The 17,500-nt window shown below is 44.3% G+C and overlaps 1 protein-coding gene across 1 annotated transcript in view; it reads right to left on the reverse strand.

Moving 5' to 3' along the window:
- LOC119575229 (mucin-2-like) overlaps window positions 1–17,500 on the reverse strand; it is a 74,287-nt gene that overhangs the window by 35,019 nt on the left and 21,768 nt on the right. Inside the window, exon 2 of the mRNA XM_037922732.1 lies at window positions 15,899–15,943. The gene's annotated coding sequence lies outside the window, so the exon portion shown is untranslated. The remainder of the gene's footprint in view (window positions 1–15,898; window positions 15,944–17,500) is intronic.

A 17,500-nucleotide genomic window follows, 5' to 3' on the forward strand; every position in this document is an offset into this window, starting at 1 on the left:
TTCCCTCCCTCCCTCTTTCTCTCTCACTCCCTCAAACGGCCCAGCCAAACGCATTTGGGAAGAGGCGCTAACATGAACCTCTAAGGCGCTAGCCAGGGTCACATTCCTCTGTCTAAAACCGCGAACTGCACTTCCTGCGATGAATTAATTAGTCTAGTACCTGTCTGTAACGCTTCAATATTCTTTCCTCCATCGCATGTCTGTCTCGTCTCAATTCGCTCTCGTCTGTTGTCTGTCTTGAATCTAGTCTGTCTGTCTACTCTCTCTCTCTACTCTCTCCTCTCTACTCTCGCTACTCACTATCTCTCTTTCTCTCTCTCTATCCTGCCCTCTCTCTCCTCTCGCTCTCCTCTGCTCTCCACACACACACACACACACACACACACACACACACACACACACATAGTGGTATTACTATAAATAGTGAATAGACCTTCAATAGTATCTTATTTATATAATAGTACTTTAATATATATATCATCCATGTTAATATTTATATAACATAAATGATCATATATATAATATACTCTGCTTAGTTACTATGTATTAATATTATATATATATATATAGAGATATATATATATACAAAAAGTATATATAATAAAACAATAAATAAATAATATAAATAATAAATATACATATACGTATATATATAGTAACTCCATTATAATATAATTAGACTACTAAATATATAGTGACCATATTATATACATATATATACTATTGTGTGTGTGTGATGTACTATCTCTCTCCCTCCCCCCTTTAATACTCACTCTCTCGTCTTTCTCTTCACTCCTTATCTCTAGCTCTTTGCTTACATTCTCTCTGCTAACTCTCTCTTCTCTACTTACCTTTTATCTACTACCTGCTTCGTCATTATTTTTTTATCCATTATCCTTAATCGACAGTCTCAGTCCTTCCGAACGATCTGCCCCATCCTGTTATTTCATAAAATATTCAAAACATTCCCAAAGCACTGTTTATCGTCTCTCGCTATTTCCTCCTTTATCCGATCTTTCTCCTTCTCCTTCTTTACTGATCCCTACTGCTTTCTTTTATATTCATCTTTTTATATCATGTATCCTCGTCCACTTTTTTATTTGATTTTTTTATTATCTGGTATTCTTCCTATTTTTTTTTTATTATTACTTATTTTCATTATCTACTTATATCTTACTCACCCCCATTACCTCTTCTTTCCCTCTTTAAATTTATTAATATTCTCATTCTTTTTATTTATCCTATTTTCCTCCTCTTCTTTCTCCATCACTCTTCATTATTACTTTTCATTCAATTCACCTTATAACTTGGACTTTCCTCCTTTTTATTCTCTTTAATCTTCCTCCTCCTTACTCTTTTCTATTCTTTCATCTTCTCTTTTTTCTTACCTCACTTTTAATCATTCTCTTTTCCTTCCTCCTATATCATCTTTAATTATCCTCTCCCTTTACCTTCCTCGCTCACGTAATCTAATCCTCCTTTCTACTTCCCAATATACCCATCTATTCGAGCTTTCTACCCTTATTCTTTTCGTAACCCTTCGACCTCTACTATCCTGCTTCGTTCTTTGGATAATCTCCTCCCCCCCCGAACAAAAACGGAGATACTGCATTCACGCCCACGACCCACGCCACGACCATGACGACACGACCGACGCCCACTTCCAAGGAACTCCCGTGGCAGTATTCGCAACAGGAAGATGCGAGTTGGGCGGTGGGGGGGGGTGAGGCTGAAGCCGCGTGGGAGGCTGCGAATGCTTAATAAGTCAGGATAATGATGAGATGTGAGGTAGATGATGCCATGTTGATTCCTAATGATTAATAATAAATAATAATAACAATAAGAAAAAAAACATTAATGTGATAATAATAATGATATAGTAATAAGCCATAATAATAATAATAATAATAATAATAATAAATAATAATAATATTATTAATTCCCTTATCCTCACTCCCTCCCTCCACCCCCTAACGCCCTCCTCCCTACTACTCCTATCCCACTCCCCTCTCTCCCTCTTTCCCCCTCTCCCCTCCCTCTCTTCCTCCCCAAGCATCACCATACTCTTATCTACTAGTCACTATAATCATTAATAGTATACAAAGACCCATCTGATAACTTTACTTTAAAAATAATAAAAATACGAAAACAATCAAGCTTTCCCTCAAGGCTCAAGACTGTACTAGTACCTAGGAAAAATTCCGCGAATCAGTCGAGACTTCTTCATCCTTGTGACATTCGATTGTTACAATTGGTGGGGTGATTGTATATTGCCGTCGCTCGTTATTAAATTGCTGATTGTTTGAGCTCTCGTACTTTTAATTGTTATTGTTAGTTTTGAGATCCTGTTTGTTCATTGTTAAAAAAATGTGTGTTCTCGAGTGTATTTGTTAATCATTTTGAGCAATTTGTATGTTAATGTGCGGGACCTTGTGCGGTGCGGTGGAGATCAGACCTAGGGTGGGTTTATCATAATGATAGGAATAACGATAACGATAATAATAATAATAATGATAAAAAATATATAATAATAATTAATATTATTATAATAATAATAATAATGATAATGGTAATGATGATGATGATGATGATACGTGGATATATGATGAGGATCGATGATGATATGATGACGATGCATGATGATGCATGATGAATGATGATAAATATGATGATAAATATAATAATAATACTAATGATATTACTGATAATAATTATTATAATGATAATAACAATGTTACTTGGTTTTATACTATGATTAAAGACGTACGTCCCAGATAAATGATTTTCAACCGTTTTATTATCATTATCGTTATCGTCCTTATTGATACTATCATTATTATCAATAACATCTTATTATTGGTACTAATACTTTGTTATATTTATACTACCTTTATACGTTCTTGTTTTTTTTGAATCATTATCATGATCAATGACATTATTAGCTTTTGTTATCTTTTCGTTATCATCATCGTTATTATTTTCAGTATCGTCATGCTTGCAACAAACATCAGCAACGCAATCGTCACTCATCCATCCACCCATCACATCACCACAGATCATCACCCTCATTACCATATTCCATGACTTTACTGCATAAGATTAACGACGTACCTTAACAGCTCGTCAGCGACCCTAGCCTCATCCCTGCTTCAATCCCCGCCTGTATATCCGGAGGGGGAGCGGAGGGGATGAGGAGGGAGAAGGACGCCGGAGAGGATGGAAGCCGAGGCGACGAAGGGGAGGGAGCGACCGCCGTGCAATAGCGAGGTGGAGGTAGGAGCGGTGAGCGGAGAGTGGAGGCGAGGGCGTACATTGCGTCGTGGGGGTGTGGTAGGGGAGAGGTAAAGCGGATGGGGAAGCGGATGGGCGGAGGCGAGAAAAGGGACCGGAAGGAGGAGAGAAGGGAGCGAGCACGGAGCGGAGGCGGCGACAAGAGGCGGAAGGAGGAAGGATAGAGCGGTGAGCGGGTAGTGGGCAGGGGAAGGAAGCTGAGGGCAGGGTGGCCGGATGGGCAAAAGAGACGGCAAATGCGACGAAAGGATGTTATGCTATAATGCACCGACACACGCGGTGTTAACGTACGCATATTGACTCCCATGATTATGTGTTTTTGTTATCTACTCTTACACTTCTTCCTGGCTTCCTCCTCCATTCTCTCGTTTTTTCACATACGGAGGTGCGCACCTTTTACTCTTTTCTCTGCCCACCGTATCTCTAGAGATTGACGCTCTCCTTTCTAATCAATGTGCTTCTCGTGCTCCTCCGCTCCTTCTCTCTCCATCCCTCTGTCCTCTAACTTCTATCATATTCCTCTTCTTCTTCCACTCCTTCCCTACCTCATACGCCTCCTCCTCCTTCTTTCATCCTTCTCCTTTTACTCATATCTCTTCCGACTAAAAAGCATCATCCCTCCTCTTCTAGAGTGATTATAGGCCGGAACCCACAACCCATACTCCTGTTCTCCTCCTGCTCCGTCCAATCCCTCATCTCCTACCTCCGAACATCTCCTCCTCCGACTCAACGACTAACTCCCATCCTCACCATCCTCCTCCTCACTGCGCCAGAGCTCATTCTCCTACTCTCCTTGCCCCTTCTCTTGTCTCCTTTATCCTCTCCTACTTCCCTCCTGCTCCTCACCTAGCCCTCTCTCCTACCTCCTCTCCTCGCCCTCCTCCTACCTCCCCTACCTGCCCTGACCTCCTCTCCTCCTAACTCCCCTCTCAACCATCCTCCTCCTCCTCCTCCTTCGCCCTCCTCGCTGTCCTCCTAACCACTCCGATTCAACCTCCTCCTCCTCCCTCATATCTCCTACTCCTCCTCCTCCTTATACTCCTCCTCTACTTCCTGCTTCTCCTCATTTACCTCTTTACTCCTCCTCTGTCATCGTACTCCTCTTCAGCCTTTCTTTCTCTTACCACCCCTACCATCGCCTACCCCCCCCCTCCTCTTCTGCATATACCTCGCCCCCTTTTCCACTGGTTTTATGGTTTCAATAACTGTTGGTATGTTTCATAAGGTTCTATTAAGGTAAAGTTAAGTGTTAAGCCTGACCTACTCACGCGAGCGCCGGGGGGTCGGACCCACAAGGAGGGAGAGCAGAGCACGGAGGCTAGAAGAGCGGGAGGGAGAGAGAGGAGAGACCGAGAGAGGAGAGAGAGAGAGAGAAGAGAGAGAGAGAGAAAGAAGTGATAAGGAGAGAGAGACAGACGAGAGACAGAGAGAAGAAGAGCGAGAGAAGAGAGCAGAGAGACAGATTCTTTATCGCAGAGCAGAGAGAGAGAGACAGAGAGAGAGAGAGAAGACAGGAGAGAGCAGAGAGGGGCAGGAGCAGAGGTCGGAATGGCGAGAGCGGAGGGAAGATAGGAGATGAGGGAGGAGAGAGAGAGGCCGAGCCTCGTGAGACGAGAGAGGGAGGGAGAGAGAGAGGGACGAGGCAGAGAGGAGAGGTCTATGAGAGAGAGAGGGAGGGCAGAGACGAGAGGCTGAGATCGAGAGAGAGATGGGAAGAGAAGAGCAGAATGATGGGAGAGAGATGAGAGAGGGAGAGAGGAGCCGGACAGAGAGAGAGGGAGAGAGAGAGGCGAGAAGAGAGACTGATGACCCCGAGATAGAAGAGAGAGAGCTATCGATCGAGTCATGATGCACCGAGATCAAGAGCTGAAATGACCGTAAGAGGGACGAACTACAAGAAAATGCCTCAGAGAGAGCGAGAGAGAGAGAGAGAGAGAGAAGGCGGAGGAGGCACGAGGGAGGACGATGATGGGGCAGGAGGGAGGAGAGAGAGGAGAGTGAGAGAGGAAGAGCCGAGGCGGAGAGATGAGAGGGAGAAGAAAGAGAGCGGCAGATTCTCCGTCTGGAGACAAGAGAGAGGCGATTTGAGTATGAGAGTAAAGAGGGAGAGAGAGAGAGAGGAGAGAACAGAGAGCAGAGTCGAAGAGCAGAGAGAGAGGGAAAGGCAGAGGACCGCGCGCGAGAGGGGACTGAGAGACGAGATGATTCTGTAGAGAGAGAGATGAGGGCACGAGAGAGAGATCGAGGGAAGAATCGAGAGAAGAGAAGCGGAGAGAGAGGACGAGGATGGACGAGGAGAGAGGAGAGGGAAGGGGCAACGAGCCGGAACAGAGAGAGAGAGAGGTGAGAGAGACGAGACGAAGGATGAGAGCAGAGACGAGGGATAGGAGAGAGGAGAGAGAGAGAGAGAGAAGAGAGAGAACGTTGCAGAGAAGAGAGAGAGAGGGATGGAGAGCAGAGAGAGAGCCCCGAGAGAGAGTAGAGACGGCGAGAGAGAAGAGGAGAGCAGAGCAGCGGAGAAGAAGGGCAGAGCCGAGAGAGACAGGGATATATAGAGAGAGAGGAAGAGAAGAGAGAGAGAAGCGGAGAGAGAGGAGAATGAAGGATGATGGGAGAGAGGAGAAGAGAGGTGATATACGAGCACGATGAGAGAGGTGAGAGATGAAAGAGAGAGGGATCTCTTATATAGAGAGAGAGAGAGAGAGAGAGAGAGAGGGAGACGAGAGAGAGGCGAGAGAAGAGAGGGAGAGAGAGCAAGAGAGGCGAGAGAGAAGAGAGAAGATAGAGTGCGGGAATTGCGAGAGAGGACTACGACTTTTCAAAGGGAGGAGGAGAGAGACGGCAGCAGGCGAGCGAGAGGAGCATCCAATGGCAGCGAGCCGAGAGTAGAGAAGGGAGAGAGACGAGAGGGAGAAGAGGAGATGAGACGCGGAGCAGATGAGATTTGGAAGAGGGAGGGGAGGATTGGGAGAGAGTCGAAGGACGAGAGAGGAGAGCAGAGAGAGACGAGACAGAGAGAGAGAGACAGCTTGCAGGGGACCGAAGAGAGAGAAGACGAAGAGGATGAGCGAGAGACGCAGAGGAGAGAGAATCCGTGAAGAGAGAGAACGAGAAGCGCCGATCCCGTCGAGAGAGATGAGAGAGAGGGAGAGAGAGACGACGTTGAGAGTAGCGGGAAGAGAGAGAGAGAGGAGACACGAGAGAGAGACTGAGACGCGGAGGAGAGAGAGATGGAGACGAGGGATGCAGAGAGAGAGAAACGACGGCAAAAGCGAAGAGAGAGAGAGAACGAAGAGGGGATGAGGCCCGCGAAGATGAGCAGAAGAGGAGAGGGCGACGCAAGAGAGAGAGAGAGGGCGAGCAAGAGAGAGAGAGAGGAAGAAGTGAGAGAGAAACGAGAGAGGGGGTGAGAGAGTGACGAGAGAGAGGACGGAGAGAGAGAGAGATAGGTGAGAGCGAGAGAGGATCGAGGAGCACGAGAGAGAGAGAGAGGCAATCTCAAACCATTGAACAGAGGCAACGAATGCACGAAGATGATGAGAGAGAGAGAGAGGGAGCAGAGAGAGAGAGAGGGAGAGAGAGAGAAGAGATGCAGAGCGGATAGAGAGAAGAGAGACGAGGGAGAGAGAGAGAGAGATGGGGAAGAGAGAGAGGACGAAGCGGCGGACAGATTCCGAGGAGAGAGAGAGAGGGATGGTGGAAGCAGAGAGACTGACGAGAGAGATGGAGTCATGAGAGAGGAGAGAGGAGGCTACGAGCCAGAGCAGAAAGATGAAGAGAGGCGCAGGATTAAGAGAGCATGGAGAGAGAGCGCATGATGAGAGCATGACAATGAGGCCTTTGAGAGGGACCTGAGAGAGAAGAGAGAGGACGTCAGAGAGAGAAAGAGAGAGGACTGAGAAGAGATAGAGAGAGGAGAGAGAGAGAGACAGTCGAGAGGAGAGCAGAGAGAGAGAGAGGCGAGAGCATCGAGAGATTTGAGAGAGCGCGGGAGAGACTGAGAGATTAGACCGGATTGAGAGGGCATTCAAGAGACGAGATGAGAGAAGAGGACGAGCAGAGAGAAGAAGAAGAGGCGATGAGATGAGAGCAGAGGAGTGCAGAGGGAAGAGGAGAGAAGAGAGAGAGGGGAGAGAGAGAAGAGAAATGAGGCTAGAGAGAGAGGAGCAGTAGAGCGGATTGAGATCAAGACGACCGATATGAGAGGAGACCCTGAGAGAGAGAGAGAGCGCGTGGACGGAGAGAGACAGAAGGATCGACGGCAAACAGCAGGACGAGAGAGAGAGAGGGAGAGAGTGAGACGAAGAGAGCAGAGAGGATGAGAGAGAGAACGGAGAGAGAGAGATTTGAAGAGAGAGAGGCGAGAGAGGCAGAGATGAGAGGGAGAGGAGAGAGAGAGACGGGATTGAGACGAGAGGATGAGCGGGAAGAATGAAGAGAGATAGAGAGGGAGAGAGACGCAAAGAGAGAGGGACCTGAGAGCGAGATGAGAAAGGGGAGAGAGAGAGAATGAGACGAGAGAAAGAGAGATGAACGAGAGGCGAGAGAGCAGAGAGAGAGGGTAGAGAGAGAGAGAGAGGGATCACTATCAAGACGAGCGAGACCGAGAGAGAGAAAGAGACAGAGCTGGAGAGCGGGGCCAGAGAGATGAGAGAAGGGAGAGAGGCATGAGAGGAGAGCGCCGTGAGAGAGAAGAGAGTGAGAGGCGTCATTTACATATGATCTTAGCGAGAGAGAGATGAGAGAGGAGAGGGGATTGAGAGAGCGCGAGCGGGAGGCAGAGAGAGAGAGAGGGAGCACATCGAGAGATGAGCACGAGAGAGGGAAACGATGAGCAGACTAGAGAGAGAGAGAGCAAGACAGAGATGAGACGAGAGAGAACAGCAGAGAGAGATGCAGCGGAAGAAGATTGCACAAGAGAGCAGGCTAGGGAAAGATACTGATATTCGAAGATCGTGATGGAGAGAGAGAGAGAGGTTGGGATGAGAAGACGAGAGAGAGGGGAAGGAAACCGAGCAGATACTCCAGAGACGAGAGGAAGGGGGAAGGAGAGAGAGAGAGAGAGACTGGCGAAGCGAGAGAGGAGCAGAGAGCAGGCCACGAGAGAGAGAGAGAGAGAGGGAGTCAGAGAGACGAAGAGAGATCTGAGTGCGAGAGATGATGATTGAGAGCAGAAGCCCCGAACATTTGAGCTACATGAGAGAGAGGAATCGAGAGAAGCAGGAATGAGGCGAGAGGGGGGGAGAGCAGAGACGGCAGAGACGAAGCGAGCAACTCGGAGAGAGAGACTAGAGCAGCGCGAGTATAGGAAGAGAAGATTGACTGAAGAGGAGATGATCGGTGACGGAGAAGCAGAACAGAAGAGGAGAGGGATAGGAGGGAGGAGGAGAGAGGGGGAAGGAGGCACAGGAGACGAGGCAGAAGTGTGTGCCGGAGCGGAGCCGAAGCGAGGGAAGCAGAGAGAGAGAGAGAGAGCGAAGATAGAAGCAGAGAAAGAGAAGGCGAGAGAGAGAGAGAGAAGGAGAGATGAGAGAGGAGAGATCCGAGAGAGAGAGAAGCGATGGAATGAAGGAGCCAAAGAAGCGAAGAGCGAGAGATAAGCGGACTGGAGAAGGAGCGCGAACGAACGAAAAAGCCGTAAGCAAGAACGAGAGAAGCCGAGAAATGCAAAGAGGAAACGAGAGAAGGGAGAAAGAGGAGAGAAAAGGCAAGAGAGCGCGGAGAAAGGGCGAAGGAAGCATTTAATATTAGAATTTCTCATGGATGTTAAAAAAAGGAAAGGAGGAGAGCCGGAGCGGTAGGAGGACGCAGGCGGAGGCGGTGGAGCGGTGGGAGGAGGGAGAGAGGAGACGAAGCGGGAGCGAGCCGGAGGGAGGAAGATGACGAGAAGAGAGGGTAGGAGAGGCGGGCGAGTGGTAACGACGGGAGGAGGATGTAGAAGGGAGAGAGAGGCGAGGAGTGGAGCGGAGGGAGGGAACGGAAGGAGTGACGCAGAGAGAAGAGGAGAGAGAGAGAGCTAAAGAGGAAGGTGCGCGCAGGGCGCGGAGGTGAAGGGAGAGCACGGAGACGGAGAGAGGGAGCGGAGCGGAGCGGAGAGAGAAAGCTAAAGAGGTAAGGGGTGAGCACGAGAGGAGGGAGAGGCATATAGGAGAGAGCGGAGCAGAGGAGTAGGGAGAGGTCCGTCGTAATCGGAGAGAGAGAGCTAAATGAGGAAGGGTGGGCAGAGGCGACGGCGAGTGCGAGGGAGGGAGGAAAAGGAGGGTATGGGAAAAAGAGGGAGAAGGTTAGTAAGGGTGGGCGGAGGTAGCGGAGCAGAGGGAGCGGAGGGAGTCAGGAGGGAGGAGGATATGCTCAACTTCTCTTCACCAACGTTGTTAAATTACGCGAGAGCGGGCGGGGGTCGTCTAGGGGGTAGAAGGGGGGTGACGACGCGGGAGGAAGGATTCTTGCGCCCAGAGATTCGACCATAATCTCTCCAGCGAGAAGCGACAAGCAGGTATGGAGGATAGTAAATAGATAGGTATATGCATATATAGGTAGATAGATAGATAGATAGTCAGACAGATAGATCATGAGATAGATTGATAGTAAGTGAGAGAGAGAGAGAGAGGAAGAGAGAGAGAGGAGAGGTTTTTTTTTTTCTCTCTCTCTCTCTCTCTCTCTCTTCCTCTCTCTTCTCTCTCTCTCTCTTCCTCTCTCTCTCTCTTCTCTTCCTCTCTCTCTCTCTCTCTCTTTTCTCTTCCTCTCTCTCTCTTCTCTCCTCTCTCTTCCTCTCTCTCTTCCTCTCTCTCTCTTCTCTCTCTCCTCTCTCTCTTCCTCTCTCTCTCTCTCTCTCTCCGCTATCTCTCTCTCTCAGCTTCCTATCTCTCTCTCTCTCTCTTTCCCCTCACAAGAGAAAGAGAGAGATGAGAGAGCGAGGAAGAGAGAGAGAGAGAGAGAGGACATAAGAGAGAGAGAGAGAGAGAGGCAGAGAGAGAGAGAGAGAACGATGAAGAGAGAGAGAGAGAGAGCGAAGAGAGAGAGATAGTAAGAGAGAGAGAGAGAGAGAGAGAGAGAGAGAGAGGTTCAAGAGACGAGAGAGAGAGAGAGGAAGAGAGAGAGAGAGAGATAGAGAGAGAGAGAGAGAGAGAGAGAAGAGAGAGAGAGAGAGAGGAAGAGGAGAGAGAGAGAGAAGCAAGAGAGAGAAGGAGAGAGGAGAGGAGAGAAGAAGAAGAGAGAGAGAGAGAGAAGAAGAGAAGAGAGAGAGAGAGAGAGAGAAGAAGAGAGAGAGAGAGAGAAGAACGAGAGAGAGAGAGAGAGAAAGAAGAAGAGAGAGAGAGAGAGAGATGAACGGAGAGAGAGCAGAGAGAGAGAGAGAGAGAAGAAGAGAGAGAGAGAGATAGAGAGAGACGAGAGAGAGAGAGAGAGAGAGTCGAGAGAGAGAGAGAGGGACAAAGAAAGAGCAGAGAGAAAGAGAAGAGAAAGATATATATATATATATATATATCTATATATATATATATATATATATATAGAGAGAAGAGAGAGAGATATGAGAGAGAGAGAGAGAAGAGAGAGATTACATATTGATTATAATCCGCAGAGATACATTGCAGTGAGAGAGAGAGAGAGAGAGAGAGAGAGAGACAGAGAGACAGAAGTAGAGAGAGAGAGAGAGAGAGAGAGAGAGACAGACAGACAGACAGACAGACAGACAGACAGACACAGACTGAGAAAGAGAGAAAGGGATAAAACCGAATAAGGATATAAGAGAGAATAAGGAGAGTGAAGCACGGACGGAATAGTAAAATATTTGCCGCGTCGCCATCGAAGGCCATTCAAGGCGGGTATGCGGGTTCGACCACGGAGAGGGAGGGTAACGATAAACAAAGCAAAATCACAATGAATGAGAGACAGATAAGAACAGAAGGAGGGAAGGGTTATGCATAAATAATTAAGAAATGAGAAGGAGTATAGATGGATAGAGATAAGAGAGAGGGAGGATAAAGATAAAGCGATAGCTCAAACAAAGCTCAAAAGAAGGGAGAGGGAGAATAATGATAAATAAAACCAAAGTGAGGTAGGGAGGATAAAGTTAAAGTCATAAATAAAACCTAAAATAAGAGAAAAGAAAAGAACAAAACAATTAGTAAAAATGAAACAGATGATAAGAATAAGATAATCAATAATAACAAAAGGAAAAACGAAATGCAATAATGGGGGGAATGTGAGAAAAAAATGATGATAATAATTATAGTCATAACAATAAAGATAATACTACAAGTAATAATAATTATAATAATAATGATAATCAGTGCTATCAACATCGTCATTCCCATAATCAGTATCACAATCATGCCATCTTCACAATCATTATCATTATCATCCCTTCTTTTTATCCTTAGCACTGTTCCTAATACAGTTATTGTAAATAAAACGAAAGAATGATAATAGTAATAACAGTAATAGTATAATTAGATCTCTTTGTCATTAACCAAAACAAACGTAATCTACAAGAGAAAAAATGTATATATACGAGAGTAGAACGCAAAAAGACAGAGAATTTCTCAAGAACAAATGCTTATCCTTTGGGTCCGCACATTTTTATGGAAATTGTATGTTCTATGGCCATATGTTCATGAAGATATGCTTTTTTGTTGTTTGGGTGTGACTTTACGTATATCGTGTGTGCGCGCGCGCGCGCGCGCGTGTGGTGTGTGTGTGTGTGTGTGTGTGTGTGTGTGTGTGTGTGTGTGTGTGTGTGTGTGGTGTGTGTGTTGTGTGGGTGAGAGAGAGAGAGAGAGAGAGAGAGAGAGAGAGAGACGAGGAGAGAGCGAGAGAGAGAACGATGGAGAGAGAGAGAGAGAAAGAGAAAGAGACAGACAGACAGACAGACAGACAGAGAGACAGACAGAGAGAGAGACAGAGAGAGAGACAGAGAGAGAGACAGAGACAAAGACAGAGACAAAGACAGAGCCAGAGCCAGGGCCGGAGACAGACGTATGTGTATCCATCTCTACGTGCGTGTGCGTATGCGTCTCTCATGTGCGTATTCGTGTGCGTGCATCATTGAGCGTGACCTTCACTTTAAAAGCAAACAGCGGTATTTTAGCGACGTATAATTCAGCTGGCAAGGTCACGTGACCAGGACATCATCTACGGAATTATCAGAATGGCGTAAAAATGTATATATTTTTTATTCTTTTTTTTTCTCTTCATTTGGTTGCTATGTGTGTTTGTATTTATTTATTTTTCTGTTGTTTAGCGGTTGATTTTTTTCTGTCTGTTTGTCTAGCTCCATCTCACATATACGCACACACACACACACACACACACACACACACACACACACACACACACACACACACAACACACGTACACACACACACGTACACACACACACACACACACACACACACACACACACACACACACACACACGTAACACCACACGTACCACACACACACACACACACACCACACACACACACACACACACACACACACACACACACACACACACGTACACACACACACACGTACACACACACACACACACACACACACACACACACACGTACACACACACTCAGCTTGTATAAGTCATGAAAATATCAGAAGATAAATAATTTATTTTATCATAATGTGAAAAATATATGAATAAGAATAATAATGATATAAAATGAATAGCATTCAATAACATGACGTAGATAGAAATGAAATGGTTTTAATAGTAATAGCGATCATGATGATAATAATAAAAAACAACAACAACAACAACAATAACAAAATTAAACGGATTGTTGCTATGAAAAAACAACAACAACAACAACAATAAAAACAGCAACAATGGCATTAATGATGAAAATAACAAAAACAGTAACAAGGATGATAGGGGTTATTAATGCAGATAATTACGCTAATGACCACACTTGCAGAAGATGAGCAAGAAATTCGTAAAAAAAAAAAAAAAATCTCTTGCCAGGTTCTTCGGTTCTTCCGCCTCCTCCTCCTCCTCCTAATTTCTTCTTCCTTTCCTTTATTTTCTTTCTTCTTCTCCTCCTAATCTTCTTCCTCCTTCTCCTCCTAATCTTCTTCTTCTTCTGCCCCTTTCTCCTACTTCTCCTTCTACGCTACTTCCTCTTCCTCTTTCTCCTCCTTCTAATCTCCTCCTCTTCCTTCTACGCTTTTTCTTCTTCTCCCTCTGCTTCTCCTACGCCTTTTCTTTCTCTTCTTCCTTCTTCTCCGTATAATCTTCTTTTTCCTCTTCCTCCTATTCTCCTTCTACGCTTCTTCTTCCTCTTCCTACTACTTTTGTTCCTCTCTTTCTTTTTCCTCTTTTGTCTATTTTTGTTTTCTTCTAATCCCTTCTTTTCATCTTTCCTTATCTATCTTTCTACCGTATTTCTACTTTTCTTCATCTTCGCTTCTTCCCTTTATCTTCTTATTCTTCTTTCTCCTCCTCCTGCCTTTTCTCGTCCACCTCCTCCTCTCTATCTTTTTCCTTCTCCTCCTCCTCCTCCTCCCCTGCCTCCTCCTCCTCTCCCTCCCTCCTCCTCTCCCTCCCTCCTCCTCCTCCTCTCCCTCCCTCCTCCCCTTCCTCGTCCACTCCCACGCGCGTCCTTGGCACTGAGAGCTAACAAGACAAAAATACATATGAAGGATCTCTAAGCCCAAGACACATCCCCTCCTTCCCTCCCACCCCCCTCCCTCCCTCTCTTCTTCTATCCAACAAGCCTCTCTGCCTCCCTCCCTCCCTCCTTCCCTCAAACTCTCTCAGTTTATCCATCCATTCATCCCTCCCTCCTTCTATCGTACAAGCCCCCTCTGCCCACTCCTTCCCTCCCTTCTCCCTCCCTCTATCCTCTCCTCCCTATCTCTCTCCATCCATCCTTCCCTCTCTCCTTCCCTCCTCCCTCTTGCTCCCTCAAACAACCCTTTCCTCTCCCTCCCTTCTTCTTTCCTTTCGCTCTCCTTCCCTCCTTCGTTCCAAGACAATTAGCATGACCACTTCCCTCCCTCCCTCCTCCCCCACCCCCTCTTCGAACGCAACTTCCCCCCCCCCCCCTCAGCCCTCGAAACCTCCCTTCTAAAGCAACAAAGGCGACTCCCACCTACATCCCTAAAGTTTTTTTTTTATCCTCGCTCCCACTCCCTACGACCCATTTCCCCAACCTTTTCCCCTTTATCCCAACCCTTCTGCACCTCCCCTCCTTCGTCCCACCCCTCCCCTCCCCTACCTCCCCCACCCCCACTTCTTCACCCCCTCCTCCCTCCCCTCTCCTACCCCCACTTCTTCCCCACCTTCCATCCCTCCCCTCCCCCATCTAGTCACCCCTACCCTTCCCCACCTTCCCTCCTCCCCTCGCCCACCCAACCTCCCCATCTTCCCCACCTTCCCCACCCCCTTGACGTCATCCTGTAAGACAAACCCACCATAACGCCGCGTAAACACCTGGCCAATCACAGACGCATTCCAGGGACCGCGCGCCGCATGCATCAACGACTCGTCACGACCTTGGGGGTTCATTATACGTGAAAAAAAACAACTACAGTAAAAAAAAAAAAAAAAAAAAAAAAAAATTCTTGTCTATCTGCTTCTTTTCTCCTCTTCTTTCTTTCTTCCGCCTATACATATTATCTTTTTATTCTTTCTTCTCTTTTATCTCCTCTTCCTCCTCCTTCTCTTCCTCTACTTATCTTCTTATTCTTCCTCCTCTCTCACCTCCTCCTCTTCCTCTTATTTTTTTACTCTTCCTCCACCTTCGCATCCTAATCTCATTGTTATTCTCCTCAAAAAAACAAACAAACAAAATATTTATCATGTTTGATGATTCATAAAATTTCGTTGCGAATTTCTGTTACTTTTAATCGTTAGTGAAAATAATACTTTAGATTATGTGAATAATTATATCGGTGAATGAACAATGACGTATAGTATATAATATGATATAAGTACTAATGTGTACATATTAGTACTATAAATTTGTAAAAATAATAAAGAAAAATTCATGCAGGATGCTCCATAGTATAAAACTTTGAATGATATATTCTACAACATACAATAGATGACAATCGATATGATAAACAGTAGTCTAGAGTAATACTTGTATGATATTAATAACCCGTAACTTAGCCATATCAAAGAATCGATGTAATACTATCTATCAAAAGACTGATGACTCCAAGGAAAAATTGACGTAGTGCTAATTAACACCAAAAGATTAATGATTCGCCAGAGAATTCGAATCTAGCTTCGAGTGAAACTAAACCTCAGATATCTCACTCGCAAAAATGATATTGGAAAAAAGGAAAATTAAACCACACACGCATGCACACACACACAACACACACACACACACACACACACACACACACACAAACACACACACACACACACACACACACACACACACACACACACACACACACACACAAATATATATATATATATATATATATATATATATATATATATATATATATATATATACATATATAATTTTTTTCTCTCTTTTCTTTCTTTCTTTCTTTTTCATTTCTAGATATTATCCCATTCTCTCTTATCTCTTATTTACGCTTTTCTCTTTCTTTTTTCGTTTTCACAGAAAATTACATTAATTCTTACCTGCTTCCGTTCCTTTTCTCGCACTACCACGGGAGAATTAGTCACCTGGGGGAAAAAGAAAGAGAAAATGAGAAAAAGGGGAAAAAATATCTGGGGATCTTTTGATGACAATTGTTGATAGTAATTTTAGTAAAAGCAGTGCTAATGATGCACTAGTGATTATCGTTGCAATAATAATAAGAGAAATAAATGATAACAGACAGCCATTGCTCCAATGACAAGAACAACAGAATGATAAAACAATAATAACGCAACGCTATTTTAATTTCACAACGTATGTATCAGCTTCCCCAGCAACCCCAACATAAACAAACAAACAAACAACAAAATTAACATCCTCCTCCTCCTTGTCATCCTCGCCATTAACAACAATAAATAAATAAATAAATAAGACATAAAAAAACAATAGTAAAGATTTAATAAACATAATACGACGAACAGAATAAAAATATCTAAAAAAGTGAATACCAATAAAAATAAGAATGAAATAAAAAAATAAGATAAAAATAATAACAATAACATAGATTTCATAATAATAAGACGATGAATAAAACAAAAAAAATAGACAAATAACGAAATAAAAGACATACGGTGACGATGATGGTATTTGCAAAGCTTTAGCACTGAAGGGACGAGCAATGTTAACACTCATGGTGAGTTGCGTCGACCAGACTGGTTCCTTCGAGACAGAGAAACTCTTTCATCAAGTTTTGTTATCTCTTTATTCTTCTCCCTCTCTCGGTTTTCCTTTTTTTCTCTTGGCGTGTTCCTTTTTTTCCCGTGTAAAGATATGCGTGCCTGAAGTTATTACGAGTGTGATGAGTTCGTTAGAATAAAAAAGGAGGTAAGTCTGTTGTTGAGTTTGACTTCTATTTTTATATATTACGGGACTGATGCTGAGATTACTTTCACTTTCGAATATTGATGTACCTGAGACTATGTATAAAAGGCAATCATCTTGCAGGAGGCTAGGATTATGCAATGCAAATAATTGTTGTGGAACAGAAGTTAATTCAATATATATTCAACCGTGCTGTTTACTTGCTATTATTGTAGAAAATACAACACAACAGTTGAAAGCCTTGGATAATAACACTCAATAGTCCATGGGTCAAAGTATTTTTTTTTACCCGCCATGCAACGTACCCAGATTATAGAATACTGGATAGTAACCTTATCCATAGGTTAAATTATTTTATAACGAACTCATCATAACCTTAAAAAAGATATATATATATATATATATATATATATATATATATATATATATATATATATATATAATCATAAAACTATATTGCTGTAACTTTTTTCTTTTTTTTTTGCAACATTAGCACCAAAAGTAACTTGTCACCTTTTGTAAACAGAGTAAGCGCTAAATACAGAGTATTACTTTCTAATAATGTATCATATTTGCATATATATGAGGTGAGTAGCTCGCAGACATTTCGTATGCGAACTGTCACCTAATTTAATTGCCTGGAATTGCTCTGCACTCACTGAACTCTATTGCCATTGTTATTGTTATTATCTTCACCTCTTTCTTGCTTTCGTTTTTTATTTATTTATTATTATTATTTTGTTTTTGTTTTAGTGTTATTA

This window comes from Penaeus monodon, chromosome 1, assembly GCF_015228065.2.
Source record: "Penaeus monodon isolate SGIC_2016 chromosome 1, NSTDA_Pmon_1, whole genome shotgun sequence".
Classification (NCBI taxonomy): Eukaryota; Metazoa; Arthropoda; class Malacostraca; order Decapoda; family Penaeidae; genus Penaeus; species Penaeus monodon.